Source organism: Salmo salar, chromosome 07 (assembly GCF_965601325.2).
Source record: "Salmo salar chromosome 07, fSalSal1, whole genome shotgun sequence".
NCBI classification, from domain to species: domain Eukaryota; kingdom Metazoa; phylum Chordata; class Actinopteri; order Salmoniformes; family Salmonidae; genus Salmo; species Salmo salar.
This window is the reverse complement of record NC_138297.1, coordinates 28,239,412-28,253,152: the sequence shown is the minus strand read 5'-3', so window position 1 is coordinate 28,253,152 and position 13,741 is coordinate 28,239,412. Positions and strand designations below refer to the sequence as shown.

At 41.5% G+C, this 13,741-nt stretch overlaps 5 non-coding genes across 5 annotated transcripts; all 5 read right to left on the bottom strand.

The window, feature by feature from the left end:
* Positions 1-8,775: 8,775 nt before the first annotated feature.
* Positions 8,776-8,849, bottom strand: trnan-guu (transfer RNA asparagine (anticodon GUU)). Its single transcript has one exon. It is a non-coding gene; the product is annotated as a tRNA-Asn (tRNA).
* Positions 8,850-9,962: 1,113 nt separating this feature from the next.
* Positions 9,963-10,036, bottom strand: trnan-guu (transfer RNA asparagine (anticodon GUU)). Its single transcript has one exon. It is a non-coding gene; the product is annotated as a tRNA-Asn (tRNA).
* A 1,113-nt stretch (positions 10,037-11,149) lies between these two features.
* trnan-guu (transfer RNA asparagine (anticodon GUU)) lies at positions 11,150-11,223 on the bottom strand. Its single transcript has one exon. It is a non-coding gene; the product is annotated as a tRNA-Asn (tRNA).
* Positions 11,224-12,336: 1,113 nt separating this feature from the next.
* Positions 12,337-12,410, bottom strand: trnan-guu (transfer RNA asparagine (anticodon GUU)). Its single transcript has one exon. It is a non-coding gene; the product is annotated as a tRNA-Asn (tRNA).
* A 1,113-nt stretch (positions 12,411-13,523) lies between these two features.
* trnan-guu (transfer RNA asparagine (anticodon GUU)) lies at positions 13,524-13,597 on the bottom strand. Its single transcript has one exon. It is a non-coding gene; the product is annotated as a tRNA-Asn (tRNA).
* Positions 13,598-13,741: the final 144 nt, after the last annotated feature.

Here is a 13,741-nt window from a genome sequence, read left to right as displayed (position 1 = left end):
GGGCCATGTACCGTCAAATCTTGGGTGAGAACCTCCTTCCCTCAGCCAGGGCATTGAAAATGGGTCGTGGATGGGTATTCCAGCATGACAATGACCCAAAACACACGGCCAAGGCAACAAAGTAGTGGCTCAAGAAGAAGTACATTAAGGTCCTGGAGTGGCCTAGCCAGTCTCCAGACCTTAATCCCATAGAAAATCTGTGGAGGGAGCTGAAGGTTCGAGTTGCCAAACGTCAGCCTCAACCTTAATGACTTGGAGAAGATCTGCAAAGAGGAGTGGGACAAAATCCCTCCTGAGATGTGTGCAAACCTGGTGGCCAACTACAAGAAACGTCTGACCTCTGTGATTGCCAACAAGGGTTTTGCCACCAAGTACTAAATCATGTTTTGCAGAGGGGTCAAATACTTATTTCCCTCATTAAAATGCAAATCAATTTATAACATTTTTGACATGCGTTTTTCTGGATTTTTTTGTTGTTATTCTGTCTCTCACTGTTCAAATAAACCTACCATTAAAATTACAGACTGATCATTTCTTTGTCAGTGGGCAAATGTACAAAATCAGCAGGGTATCAAATACTTTTCCCCCTCACTGTATGATGAGTGAGAAAGTTAGAGGCATCAATATCATACCCCACAAAAAAGCTAACCTCCCCCTGTTATTGTAAGGTTAGCATGTCTTGGGGGAATGATATTTGTGCATCTAACGCTCACTCATTGTTATTCACGATTCATTCAGGGCTATCCGTGATCATGGTAGCATTGCATCATTTCAAATCCAATGTGCTGGAGTGCAGAGCCAAAAATTTATAAAAATGGGCCACTGTCCCAATACTTTTGGAGCTCACTGTATGTGAGAGTCTCAGTAGTCTTGTCATCATGTAGGGTGGGTATCTTTTTAGTACTGTAAGTAATCGCTGTTGTCATTGTTTATTGCTTGCTGTTTTTCTAGCAATTGGTCATGTAGTTTAGTTGATTTGTGTAGTTTTTGTTAATCAACTTAAGCACTTCTTGTTTGGCCACAACTGCGTGGCCAAGCACGACTCCCACACCGTCATTCAGTTTGCTGACGACACAACTGTGGTAGAGCTGATCACCATCAACGATGAGACAGCCTATAGGTAGGAGTTCAGAACTGGCAGTGTGGTGCCAGAACAACAACCTCTCCCTCGATGTGAGCAAAACAAAGGAGCTGATCATGGACTACAGGAAAAGGTGGGCTGAACAGGACCCCATTCACATCGACAGGGCTGTAGTGGAGCGGGTTGAGAGTTTCAAGTTCCTTGGTGTCCACATCACCAACGAACTATCATGGTCCAAACACACTAAGACAGTCGTGAAGAGGGCATGACAAAACCATTTCCTCCTCAGGAGACTGAAAAGATTTGGCATGGGTCCCCAAATCCTTAAAAAGTTCTAAAGCTGCATCACCGAGAGCATCCTGACTGGTTGCATCACCGCCTGGTATGGCAACGACTCGGCATCTGGCCTAACAGTAAGCTTGCTTTTGACCTGCTGTGTTGACTGTTGTCACATGTGATTGGTGTGTTGTTGAACATGAAAGATGACAAGTTCCTATACCTGCTGCTATACTATCCCTAAATGGCTGTCAATGGTCTCTGATCTTCTGTTACTCAATAGCTTGATCATTCTGTGGTCTCCATGGAACATAGCATTTATTCATATTAATCCGGCTAGTATGACAATGTAAATGATGTCAATCTGGCATGAAAACCCTTAGCATTTAAATGTATCTCGCTTGAAGGACAATGTTGGTCCAGTATGTGTGTGTTTGTGTGAATATGTGTGCCTATACGCCATGAAAGTGACTCGCCATTACGTCATTCTTCCGGGGTCAGTCCCCTAATTATTTTGAATGGGCTTGGCGATCATATATTACATTCGTGAAAACGCAGTTGTTTAAGATGTATATTTATCAAATTATATTTGTGCTTGTGGCTGAATTTACTCCTGCCAGATGCCTTTTTATATAATGTTGCGCTGACGAACATTGTGCTACATTTTTGCCCTTTTAAGGCCATTCAAATAGCTAACAAACGTTAGAAAACTACAGGGCTACTTCCTTGAAAATGTTGCGGCACTTTCGATGCACGTTGACACAACCATTGGAACAAAGTGTTGTTGTTTCGTAAACTCCATGTACAGTTGGATGAGATCACGGATGGCCAGCGATCAAGTGTCAGCGTCAGACATATAACAAGTCTCTGTGGCGCAATTGGTTAGTTCCTTAGACTGTTAATCTAAAGTTTGGTGGTTCAAGCCCACCCGGGGACGAGAGTTTTCAGTTTGTTGTGCTCCATGATGCGGATGTGACATCCTGGACCTGTAATGAGATTTCCTGCTGACGGTCAATGCCAACACAAGCCTCTCTAGTGCAATCAGTTTGCGTGTTTGACAATCTATCTAAAGATTGGCGCTTCGACACCACCCATGGATGACATTTTTCAGATTGTAGCGATGTGAAACTTCCTGACTTGTAGTGATCTTCCATGAGACTTTGGCTTGCTGAGGGTCACTATAATCACAAGTCTCTGTGGTGCAATTGTTTAGCGCCTTAAGCCGTTAGTTTAAAGGTTGGTGATTTGAGCCCACCCAGAGATGCTATCTTTCCATTTATAGTGATGTGGAAAGACCTTCCTGGACTTACAGTAAGCATGCTTTTGACCTGTTGTGTTTCCAGTTGTCACATGTGATTGGTGTGTTGTTGAACATGAAAGATGACAATTTCCTATACCTGCTGCTATACTATACCGGTATAGTATAGCAAAAGCCAGCTTACTGTAAATCCAGGAAGGTCTTTCCACATCACTATAAATGAAAAGATAGCATCTCTGGGTGGGCTCAAATCACCAACCTTTAAACTAACAGCCTAAGGCGCTAACCAATTGCGCCACAGAGACTTGTTGTGTGTCTGACCCTGACACTTGATCGCTGGCCATCCGTGATCACCGCTTACAACTGTACATGGAGTTGACGAAACAACAACACTTTGTTCCAATGGTTGTATCAACGTGCATCGAAAGTGCCGCAACATTTTCAAGGAAGTAGCCCTGTAGTTTTCTAACGTTTGTTAGCTTTTTGAATGGCCTTAAAAGGGCAAAAATGTAGCACAATGTTCGTCAGCGCAACATTATATAAAAAGACATCTGGCAGGAGTAAATTCTGCCACAATCACAAATATAATTTGATAAATATATATCTTAAACAACTGCGTTTTCACGAATGTAATATATGATCTCCAAGCCCATTCAAAATAATTAGGGGACTGACCCTGGAAGAATGATGTAATGGCGAGTCACTTTCATGGCGTATAGGCACACATATTCACACAAACACACACATACTGGACCAACATTGTCCTTCAAGCGAAATACATTTAAATGCTAAGGGTTTTCATGCCAGATTGACATCATTTACATTGTCATACTTGCCGGATTAATATGAATAAATGATATGTTCCATGGAGACCACAGAATGATCAAGCTATTGAGTAACATAATATCAGAGACCATTGACAGCCATTTAGGTATAGTATAGCAGCAGGTATACGAACTTGTCATCTTTCATGTTCAACAACACACCAATCACATGTGACAATAGGAAACAAAGCAGGTCAAAAGCGAGCTTACTGTAAATCCAGGAATGTCTTTCCATATCACTATAAATGGAAAGATAGCATCTCTGGGTGGGCTCAAATCACCAACCTTTAAACTAACGGCCTAAGGCGCTAACCAATTGCGCCACAGACACTTGTGATTATATTGACCCTCAGCAGGCCAAAGTCTCATGGAAGCTCACTAAAAGTCAGGAAGTTTCACATCGCTACAATCTGAAAAATGTCATCCATGGGTGGTGTCGAAGCACCAATCTTTAGATAGATTGTCAAACACACTAACTGATTGCACTAGAGAGGCTTGTGTTGGCATTGACCCTCAGCAGGACAAAGTAACAGGGAATCTCATTACAGGTCCAGGATGTCACATCCGCATCATGGAGCACAACAAACTGAAAACTCTCGTCCCTGGGTGGGCTCGAACCACCAACCTTTAGACTAACAGTCTAACGCGATAACCAATTGCGCCACAGAGACTTGTTGTGTGTCTGACCCTGACACTTGATCGCTGGCCATCCGTGATCTCATCCAACTGTACATGGAGTTTACGAAACAACAACACTTTGTTCCAATGGTTGTGTCAAAGTGCATCGAAAGTGCCGCAACATTTTCAAGAAAGTAGCCCTGTAGTTTTCTAACGTTTGTTAGCTTTTTGAATGGCCTTAAAAGGGCAAAAATGTAGCACAATGTTCGTCAGCGCAACATTATATAAAAAGGCATCTGGCAGGAGTAAATTCAGCCACAATCACAAATATAATTTGATAAATATATATCTTAAACAACTGCGTTTTCACGAATGTAATATATGATCGCCAAGCCCATTCAAAATAATTAGGGGACTGAACCCGGAAGAATGATGTAATGGCGAGTCACTTTCATGGCGTATAGGCACACATATTCACACAAACACACACATACTGGACCAACATTGTCCTTCAAGCGAAATACATTTAAATGCTAAGGGTTTTCATGCCAGATTGACATAATTTACATTGTCATACTTGCCGGATTAATATGAATAAATGATATGTTCCATGGAGACCACAGAATGATCAAGCTATTGAGTAACATAATATCAGAGACCATTGACAGCCATTTAGGTATAGTATAGCAGCAGGTATAGGAACTTGTCATCTTTCATGTTCAACAACACACCAATCACATGTCACAATAGGAAACAAAGCAGGTCAAAAACGAGCTTACTGTAAATCCAGGAAGGTCTTTCCACATCACTATAAATGGAAAGATAGCATCTCTGGGTGGGCTCAAATCACCAACCTTTAAACTAACGGCCTAAGGCGCTAACCAATTGCGCCACAAAGACTTGTGCTTATATTGACCCTCAGCAGGCCAAAGTCTCATGGAAGCTCACTACAAGTCAGGAAGTTTCACATCGCTACAATCTGAAAAATGCCATCCATGGGTGGTGTCGAAGCACCAATCTTTAGATAGATTGTCAAACACACTAACTGATTGCACTAGAGAGGCTTGTGTTGGCATTGACTCTCAGCAGGACAAAGTAACAGGGAATCTCATTACAGGTCCAGGATGTCACATCCGCATCATAACAAACTGAAAACTCTCGTCCCTGGGTGGGCTCGAACCACCAACCTTTAGATTAACAGTCTAATGCGATAACCAATTGCGCCACAGAGACTTGTTGTGTGTCTGACCCTGACACTTGATCGCTGGCCATCCGTGATCTCATCCAACTGTACATGGAGTTTACGAAACAACAACACTTTGTTCCAATGGTTGTGTCAACGTGCATCGAAAGTGCCGCAACATTTTCAAGGAAGTAGCCCTGTAGTTTTCTAACGTTTGTTAGCTTTTTGAATGGCCTTAAAAGGGCAAAAATGTAGCACAATGTTCGTCAGCGCAACATTATATAAAAAGGCATCTGGCAGGAGTAAATTCAGCCACAATCACAAATATAATTTGATAAATATATATCTTAAACAACTGCGTTTTCACGAATGTAATATATGATCGCCAAGCCCATTCAAAATAATTAGGGGACTGACCCCGGAAGAATGATGTAATGGCGAGTCACTTTCAGGGCGTATAGGCATACATATTCACACAAACACACACATAATGGACCAACATTGTCCTTCAAGCGAAATACATTTAAATGCTAAGGGTTTTCATGCCAGATTGACATCATTTACATTGTCATACTTGCCGGATTAATATGAATAAATGATATGTTCCATGGAGACCACAGAATGATCAAGCTATTGAGTAACATAATATCAGAGACCATTGACAGCCATTTAGGTATAGTATAGCAGCAAGTATAGGAACTTGTCATCTTTCATGTTCAACAACACACCAATCACATGTGACAACAGGAAACAAAGCAGGTCAAAAGCGAGCTTACTGTAAATCCAGGAAGGTCTTTCCACATCACTATAAATGGAAAGATAGCATCTCTGGGTGGGCTCAAATCACCAACCTTTAAACTAACGGCCTAAGGCGCTAAACAATTGCGCCACAGAGACTTGTGATTATATTGACCCTCAGCAGGCCAAAGTCTCATGGAAGCTCACTACAAGTCAGGAAGTTTCACATCACTACAATCTGAAAAATGTCATCCATGGGTGGTGTCGAAGCACCAATCTTTAGATAGATTGTCAAACACACTAACTGATTGCACTAGAGAGGCTTGTGTTGGCATTGACTCTCAGCAGGACAAAGTAACAGGGAATCTCATTACAGGTCCTGGATGTCACATCCGCATCATGGAGCACAACAAACTGAAACTCTCGTCCCTCGGTGGGCTCGAACCACCAACCTTTAGATTAACAGTCTAACGCGATAATCAATTGCGCCACAGAGACTTGTTGTTTGTCTGACCCTGACACTTGTTCGCTGGCCATCCGTGATCTCATCCAACTGTACATGGAGTTTACGAAACAACAACACTTTGTTCCAATGGTTGTGTCAACGTGCATCGAAAGTGCCGCAACATTTTCAAGGAAGTAGCCCGGTAGTTTTCTAACGTTTGTTAGCTTTTTTAATGGCCTTAAAAGGGCAAAAATGTAGCACAATGTTCGTCAGCGCAACATTATATAAAGAGGCATCTGGCAGGAGTAAATTCAGCCACAATCACAAATATAATTTGATAAATATATATCTTAAACAACTGCGTTTTCACGAATGTAATATATGATCGCCAAGCCCATTCAAAATAATTAGGGGACTGACCCCGGAAGAATGATGTAATGGCGAGTCACTTTCATGGCGTATAGGCACACATATTCACACAAACACACACATACTGGACCAACATTGTCCTTCAAGCGAAATACATTTAAATGCTAAGGGTTTTCATGCCAGATTGACATAATTTACATTGTCATACTTGCCGGATTAATATGAATAAATGATATGTTCCATGGAGACCACAGAATGATCAAGCTATTTAGTAACAAAATATCAGAGACCATTGACAGCCATTTAGGTATAGTATAGCAGCAGGTATAGGAACTTGTCATCTTTCATGTTCAACAACACACCAATCACATGTAACAATAGGAAACAAAGCAGGTCAAAAGCGAGCTTACTGTAAATCCAGGAAGGTCTTTCCACATCACTATAAATGTAAAGATAGCATCTCTGGGTGGGCTCAAATCACCAACCTTTAAACTAACGGCCTAAGGCGCTAACCAATTGCGCCACAAAGACTTGTGATTATATTGACCCTCAGCAGGCCAAAGTCTCATGGAAGCTCACTACAAGTCAGGAAGTTTCACATCGCTACAATCTGAAAAATGTCATCCATGGGTGGTGTCGAAGCACCAATCTTTAGATAGATTGTCAAACACACTAACTGATTGCACTAGAGAGGCTTGTGTTGGCATTGACCCTCAGCAGGACAAAGTAACAGGGAATCTCATTACAGGTCCTGGATGTCACATCCGCATCATGGAGCACAACAAACTGAAACTCTCGTCCCTCGGTGGGCTCGAACCACCAACCTTTAGATTAACAGTCTAACGCGATAATCAATTGCGCCACAGAGACTTGTTGTTTGTCTGACCCTGACACTTGTTCGCTGGCCATCCGTGATCTCATCCAACTGTACATGGAGTTTACGAAACAACAACACTTTGTTCCAATGGTTGTGTCAACGTGCATCGAAAGTGCCGCAACATTTTCAAGGAAGTAGCCCGGTAGTTTTCTAACGTTTGTTAGCTTTTTTAATGGCCTTAAAAGGGCAAAAATGTAGCACAATGTTCGTCAGCGCAACATTATATAAAGAGGCATCTGGCAGGAGTAAATTCAGCCACAATCACAAATATAATTTGATAAATATATATCTTAAACAACTGCGTTTTCACGAATGTAATATATGATCGCCAAGCCCATTCAAAATAATTAGGGGACTGACCCCGGAAGAATGATGTAATGGCGAGTCACTTTCATGGCGTATAGGCACACATATTCACACAAACACACACATACTGGACCAACATTGTCCTTCAAGCGAAATACATTTAAATGCTAAGGGTTTTCATGCCAGATTGACATAATTTACATTGTCATACTTGCCGGATTAATATGAATAAATTATATGTTCCATGGAGACCACAGAATGATCAAGCTATTTAGTAACAAAATATCAGAGACCATTGACAGCCATTTAGGTATAGTATAGCAGCAGGTATAGGAACTTGTCATCTTTCATGTTCAACAACACACCAATCACATGTAACAATAGGAAACAAAGCAGGTCAAAAGCGAGCTTACTGTAAATCCAGGAAGGTCTTTCCACATCACTATAAATGGAAAGATAGCATCTCTGGGTGGGCTCAAATCACCAACCTTTAAACTAACGGCCTAAGGCGCTAACCAATTGCGCCACAAAGACTTGTGATTATATTGACCCTCAGCAGGCCAAAGTCTCATGGAAGCTCACTACAAGTCAGGAAGTTTCACATCGCTACAATCTGAAAAATGTCATCCATGGGTGGTGTCGAAGCACCAATCTTTAGATAGATTGTCAAACACACTAACTGATTGCACTAGAGAGGCTTGTGTTGGCATTGACTCTCAGCAGGACAAAGTAACAGGGAATCTCATTACAGGTCCAGGATGTCACATCCGCATCATGGAGCATAACAAACTGAAAACTCACGTCCCTGGGTGGGGTCGAACCACCAACTTTTAGATTAACAGTCTAACGCGCTAACCAATTGCGCCACAGAGACTTGTTGTGTGTCTGACCCTAACACTTGATCGCTGGCCATCCGTGATCTCATCCAACTGTACATGGAGTTTACGAAACAACAACACTTTGTTCCAATGGTTGTATCAACGTGCATGGAAAGTGTCGCAACATTTTCAAGGAAGTAGCCCTGTAGTTTTCTAACGTTTGTTAGCTTTTTGAATGGCTTTAAAAGGGCAAAAATGTAGCACAATGTTCGTCAGCGCAACATTATATAAAAAGGCATCTGGCAGGAGTAAATTCAGCCACAATCACAAATATAATTTGATAAATATATATATTAAACAACTGCGTTTTCACGAATGTAATATATGATCGCCAAGCCCATTCAAAATAATTAGGGGACTGACCCCGGAAGAATGATGTAATGGCGAGTCACTTTCATGGAGTATAGGCACACATATTCACACAAACACACACATACTGGACCAACATTGTCCTTCAAGCGAAATACATTTAAATGCTAAGGGTTTTCATGCCAGATTGACATCATTTACATTGTCATAATTGCCGGATTAATATGAATAAATGATATGTTCCATGGAGAACACAGAATGATCAAGCTATTGAGTAACATAATATCAGTGACCATTGACAGCCATTTTGGTATAGTATAACAGCAGGTATAGGAACTTGTCATCTTTCATGTTCAACAACACACCAATCACATGTGACAATAGGAAACAAAGCAGGTCAAAAGCGAGCTTACTGTAAATCCAGGAAGGTCTTTCCACATCACTATAAATGGAAAGATAGCATCTCTGGGTGGGCTCAAATCACCAACCTTTAAACTAACGGCCTAAGGCGCTAACCAATTGCGCCACAAAGACTTGTGATTATATTGACCCTCAGCAGGCCAAAGTCTCATGGAAGCTCACTACAAGTCAGGAAGTTTCACATCGCTACAATCTGAAAAATGTCATCCATGGGTGGTGTCGAAGCACCAATCTTTAGATAGATTGTCAAACACACTAACTGATTGCACTAGAGAGGCTTGTGTTGGCATTGACCCTCAGCAGGACAAAGTAACAGGGAATCTCATTACAGGTCCAGGATGTCACATCCGCATCATGGAGCACAACAAACTGAAAACTCTCGTCCCTGGGTGGGCTCGAACCACCAACCTTTAGATTAACAGTCTAACGCGATAACCAATTGCGCCACAGAGACTTGTTGTGTGTCTGACCCTGACACTTGATCGCTGGCCATCCGTGATCTCATCCAACTGTACATGGAGTTTACGAAACAACAACACTTTGTTCCAATGGTTGTGTCAAAGTGCATCGAAAGTGCCGCAACATTTTCAAGAAAGTAGCCCTGTAGTTTTCTAACGTTTGTTAGCTTTTTGAATGGCCTTAAAAGGGCAAAAATGTAGCACAATGTTCGTCAGCGCAACATTATATAAAAAGGCATCTGGCAGGAGTAAATTCAGCCACAATCACAAATATAATTTGATAAATATATATCTTAAACAACTGCGTTTTCACGAATGTAATATATGATCGCCAAGCCCATTCAAAATAATTAGGGGACTGAACCCGGAAGAATGATGTAATGGCGAGTCACTTTCATGGCGTATAGGCACACATATTCACACAAACACACACATACTGGACCAACATTGTCCTTCAAGCGAAATACATTTAAATGCTAAGGGTTTTCATGCCAGATTGACATAATTTACATTGTCATACTTGCCGGATTAATATGAATAAATGATATGTTCCATGGAGACCACAGAATGATCAAGCTATTGAGTAACATAATATCAGAGACCATTGACAGCCATTTAGGTATAGTATAGCAGCAGGTATAGGAACTTGTCATCTTTCATGTTCAACAACACACCAATCACATGTGACAATAGGAAACAAAGCAGGTCAAAAGCGAGCTTACTGTAAATCCAGGAAGGTCTTTCCACATCACTATAAATGGAAAGATAGCATCTCTGGGTGGGCTCAAATCACCAACCTTTAAACCAACGGCCTAAGGCGCTAACCAATTGCGCCACAGAGACTTGTGAGTATATGGACCCTCAGCAGGCCAAAGTCTCATGGAAGCTCACTACAAGTCAGGTAGTTTCACATCGCTACAATCTGAGAAATGTCATCCATGGGTCATGTCGAAGCACCAATCTTTAGATAGATTGTCAAACACACTAACTGATTGCACTAGAGAGGCTTGTGTTGGCATTGACTCTCAGCAGGACAAAGTAACAGGGAATCTCATTACAGGTCCAGGATGTCACATCCGCATCATGGAGCATAACAAACTGAAAACCCACGTCCCTGGGTGGGCTCGAACCACCAACTTTTAGATTAACAGTCTAACGCGCTAACCAATTGCGCCACAGAGACTTGTTGTGTGTCTGACCCTAACACTTGATCGCTGGCCATCCGTGATCTCATCCAACTGTACATGGAGTTTACGAAACAACAACACTTTGTTCCAATGGTTGTATCAACGTGCATGGAAAGTGCCGCAACATTTTCAAGGAAGTAGCCCTGTAGTTTTCTAACGTTTGTTAGCTTTTTGAATGGCTTTAAAAGGGCAAAAATGTAGCACAATGTTCGTCAGCGCAACATTATATAAAAAGGCATCTGGCAGGAGTAAATTCAGCCACAATCACAAATATAATTTGATAAATATATATATTAAACAACTGCGTTTTCACGAATGTAATATATGATCGCCAAGCCCATTCAAAATAATTAGGGGACTGACCCCGGAAGAATGATGTAATGGCGAGTCACTTTCATGGAGTATAGGCACACATATTCACACAAACACACACATACTGGACCAACATTGTCCTTCAAGCGAAATACATTTAAATGCTAAGGGTTTTCATGCCAGATTGACATCATTTACATTGTCATAATTGCCGGATTAATATGAATAAATGATATGTTCCATGGAGAACACAGAATGATCAAGCTATTGAGTAACATAATATCAGTGACCATTGACAGCCATTTTGGTATAGTATAGCAGCAGGTATAGGAACTTGTCATCTTTCATGTTCAACAACACACCAATCACATGTGACAATAGGAAACAAAGCAGGTCAAAAGCGAGCTTACTGTAAATCCAGGAAGGTCTTTCCACATCACTATAAATGGAAAGATAGCATCTCTGGGTGGGCTCAAATCACCAACCTTTAAACCAACAGCCTAAGGCGCTAACCAATTGCGCCACAGAGACTTGTGATTATATTGACCCTCAGCAGTCCAAAGTCTCATGGAAGCTCACTACAAGTCAGGAAGTTTCACATCGCTACAATCTGAAAAATGTCATCCATGGGTGGTGTCGAAGCACCAATCTTTAGATAGATTGTCAAACACACTAACTGATTGCACTAGAGAGGCTTGTGTTGGCATTGACTCTCAGCAGGACAAAGTAACAGGGAATCTCATTACAGGTCCAGGATGTCACATCCGCATCATGGAGCATAACAAACTGAAAACTCACGTCCCTGGGTGGGCTCGAACCACCAACCTTTAGATTAACAGTCTAACGCGCTAACCAATTGCGCCACAGAGACTTGTTGTGTGTCTGACCCTAACACTTGATCGCTGGCCATCCGTGATCTCATCCAACTGTACATGGAGTTTACGAAACAACAACACTTTGTTCCAATGGTTGTATCAACGTGCATGGAAAGTGTCGCAACATTTTCAAGGAAGTAGCCCTGTAGTTTTCTAACGTTTGTTAGCTTTTTGAATGGCTTTAAAAGGGCAAAAATGTAGCACAATGTTCGTCAGCGCAACATTATATAAAAAGGCATCTGGCAGGAGTAAATTCAGCCACAATCACAAATATAATTTGATAAATATATATATTAAACAACTGCGTTTTCACGAATGTAATATATGATCGCCAAGCCCATTCAAAATAATTAGGGGACTGACCCCGGAAGAATGATGTAATGGCGAGTCACTTTCATGGAGTATAGGCACACATATTCACACAAACACACACATACTGGACCAACATTGTCCTTCAAGCGAAATACATTTAAATGCTAAGGGTTTTCATGCCAGATTGACATCATTTACATTGTCATACTTGCCGGATTAATATGAATAAATGATATGTTCCATGGAGAACACAGAATGATCAAGCTATTGAGTAACATAATATCAGTGACCATTGACAGCCATTTTGGTATAGTATAGCAGCAGGTATAGGAACTTGTCATCTTTCATGTTCAACAACACACCAATCACATGTGACAATAGGAAACAAAGCAGGTCAAAAGCGAGCTTACTGTAAATCCAGGAAGGTCTTTCCACATCACTATAAATGGAAAGATAGCATCTCTGGGTGGGCTCAAATCACCAACCTTTAAACCAACAGCCTAAGGCGCTAACCAATTGCGCCACAGAGACTTGTGATTATATTGACCCTCAGCAGGCCAAAGTCTCATGGAAGCTCACTACAAGTCAGGAAGTTTCACATCGCTACAATCTGAAAAATGTCATCCATGGGTGGTGTCGAAGCACCAATCTTTAGATAGATTGTCAAACACACTAACTGATTGCACTAGAGAGGCTTGTGTTGGCATTGACTCTCAGCAGGACAAAGTAACAGGGAATCTCATTACAGGTCCAGGATGTCACATCCGCATCATGGAGCATAACAAACTGAAAACTCACGTCCCTGGGTGGGCTCGAACCACCAACCTTTAGATTAACAGTCTAACGCGCTAACCAATTGCGCCACAGAGACTTGTTGTGTGTCTGACCCTAACACTTGATCGCTGGCCATCCGTGATCTCATCCAACTGTACATGGAGTTTACGAAACAACAACACTTTGTTCCAATGGTTGTATCAACGTGCATGGAAAGTGTCGCAACATTTTCAAGGAAGTA